The sequence below is a fragment of the Triticum dicoccoides genome, chromosome 4A (assembly GCF_002162155.2).
Source record: "Triticum dicoccoides isolate Atlit2015 ecotype Zavitan chromosome 4A, WEW_v2.0, whole genome shotgun sequence".
NCBI classification, from domain to species: Eukaryota; Viridiplantae; Streptophyta; class Magnoliopsida; order Poales; family Poaceae; genus Triticum; species Triticum dicoccoides.
The window spans coordinates 216,812,140-216,815,041 of record NC_041386.1 but is presented as its reverse complement, the minus strand read 5'-3'; positions in this window follow the sequence as shown (position 1 = coordinate 216,815,041).

The window sequence follows — 2,902 nt, the reverse complement described above, 5'->3', positions numbered from 1 at the left end:
TTGCAAATGAAAATACGACTTCAAGTTCAAATCCACAAGGCCGAAAATCGATCTACAAAAGAAGGGGTTGAAAGCAAATAGCCATGTCCGGCACCTAGCTAGTCTTCTTGTCTTCCCACCAGCACGGAGCTAAGTGCTTTCACTAGCTCTGAGCATAGTCACTGGGGGATAGTGTCGACGGCCGCGCGGAGCATGGTGCTTCCACTAGGACATGGGTGGGAGCCCCCGAGGCCCGAGGGCGGCACTCCCGAGACTCCAAGGCATGTACAGCCCCACTCGTTATTATGTGAGAGTGTCACGAGCAGAGACCTTCACAGGCGCGAGCCTTACTTCATATCGCCAGGCGAGGGTCCCGCCCTGCGCCACCCTCGACCACCATTGGGGCGTCCGGAAACCAGGACGAGACCAAGGGGAAAAGGGGACGCTTGCAGCGCCCCCGGCGACCATGGGTCCTCTGCCGGGGGTGGGGGGTAGGCTCGCCGGCACTTCCACCAGCAGAGGGCCTACCTCCGTGTAACATCTTGCTCCGTGTGACGCGAGGGACAGCCTGGCTCCGGGCCTCTCTCGCATGGCCCCTAGAGTGTCGCTCCTGCCGCTGGTTGGGCCACTACCCTGAGGTCTCTAACTGGAGCTGCAGCCTGGTTCTCCTGCAGTTCGAGGTTAGCGTAAGCTTGCTCTGGAGATATTGATCATATCCCGCTGTCGTCATCGCTGAAGTGGTCGGCGAAGCCTCCGGGCGGCTCGGGGAAGCCCTGTGCTTCTGGCCCTCTAGCCGCCCATCCCGGTCCGTGGAACGGATTTGGGCCTTCCCCCAGCAAGTATTCCGGGTTCAACATGCGAGGCACGTAGACGTTCATGGCCACCTCACCAAAGCCGCCACCCAGGTACCCCGCGCCTCATGCCGCCAGCCGAGGCGCTTGGACCTGGTGGCCGCCGTGTGGCATCCTGGCGCGTCCTCGCGGCGGGCTGTCGGTGCTTGTTCCTCCTAGCGATGGTGCGGCCGTGGCCGGAAGGCTCGTGCCAAGTCCTGCGCCGGTGCCGTCGGATCCTCCTGATGCCCCAGGGGGCGCGTGGGCTCGCCGGGGCCTCGCACGCGCTTCCGCCACGACCTGGGATGTGGTCAAGGAGCAAAAAGGTGGCGTACCCCTCCAGGCGGTGTCCAGTAGCTCGGCAACTCGCTCTAGTAGTGCATCACGGCTGCTATCCGCTAGCTTGCACCGCAGCAGCTCCCGTGCCATGATGAGCGCGGCTCGCATGTTTGCCTGCTCCCGCTGGGTGTCTGGTGCCGTCGCCGCCATGTAACCTGAAGATCGCGTGGCTGCGCGCGCGCTCGCCATGGCAAGAGGGCGGCGGGCGCCTGATACGTCTCCGTCGTATCTATAATTTTTGATTGTTCCATGCAAATATTCTACAACTTTTACATACTTTTAGCAAGTTTTAATAGTATTTTTTGGGACTACCATATTGATCCAGTGCCTAGTGCCAGTTCCTGCTTGTTGCATGTTTTTTGTTTCACAGAAAATCCATATCAAACAGAGTCCAAACGGGATAAAAACTTACGGAGATTTTTTTGGAATATATATGAATTTTGGGAAGTGGAATCAATGCGAGACGATGCCCGAGAGGCCCACGAGGGTGAGGGGCGCACCCTAGGGGTAGGGCGCTCCCTGGGCCCTCGTGGCCACTCCGTAAGGCGGTTGGTGCCCTTCTTTCGCCAAAAGAAAGCCAATATCCGGATTAAAATCGTGTCAAATTTCAGCCCAATCAGAGTTACGGATCTCCGAGAATTTAAGAAACGATGAAAGGGCAAAATCAACGAGCGCAAAACCAGAAGGAAACAGAAAGAGAGATCCAATCTCGGAGGGGCTCTCGCCACTCCGCCGTCATGGAGGCCATGGACTAGAGTGGAAACCCTTCTCCCATCTAGTGGGAAGGTCAAGGAAGAAGAAGAAGAATAAGAAGGGGGTTCTCTCCCCCTCTCTCCCGGTAGCGCCGGAACACCGCCGGGGCCATCATCGCGACAATGATCTACACCAACAACTTCACTGCCGTCATCAGCAACTCTTTCGCCCTCTATGCCGTGGTGTAACCCCTCTTTTAGCCGCTGTAATCTCCACTTAAACATGGTGCTCAACGCTATATATTATTTCCCAATGATGTATGGCTATCCTATGATGTTTGAGTAGATCCGTTTTGTCCTATGGGTTAATTGATGATCGTGATTAGTTTGAGTTGCATGTTTTATTATTGGTGCTGTCCTATGGTGATCTCCGTGTCGCGCAAGCATGAGGGATCCCTGCTGTAGGGTTTGCAATATGTTCATGATTTGCTTATGGTGGGTGGCGTGAGTGACAGAAGCACAGACCTGAGTAAGTAGGTTGTTTGAGTATGGGAGTAAAGAGGACTTGATGCCTTATAATGCTATGGTTGGGTTTTACCTTAATGATCTTTAGTAGTTGCGGATGCTTGCTAGAGTTCCAATCATAAGTGCATATGATCCAAGAAGAGAAAGTATGTTAGTTTATGCCTCTCCCTCGAATAAAATTGCAATAATGATTACCGGTCTAGTTATCGATTGTCTAGGGACAAATAACTTTATCATGACAAAAAGCTCTCTACTGAAAATAACTTAGTTGTGTATTTATCTAAACAGCCCCTAGCTTTTATTTACATGCTCTTTATTATCTTGCAAACCGAGCCTACAACACCTACAAAGTACTTCTAGTTTCATACTTGTTTTAGGTAAGGCGAACGTTAAGCGTGCGTAGAGTTGTATCGGTGGTCGATAGAACTTGAGGGAATATTTGTTCTACCTTTAGCTCCTCGTTGGGTTCGACACTCTTACTTATCAAAAGAGGCTACAATTGATCCCCTATACTCCTTTTTCTGGCGCCGTTGCCGA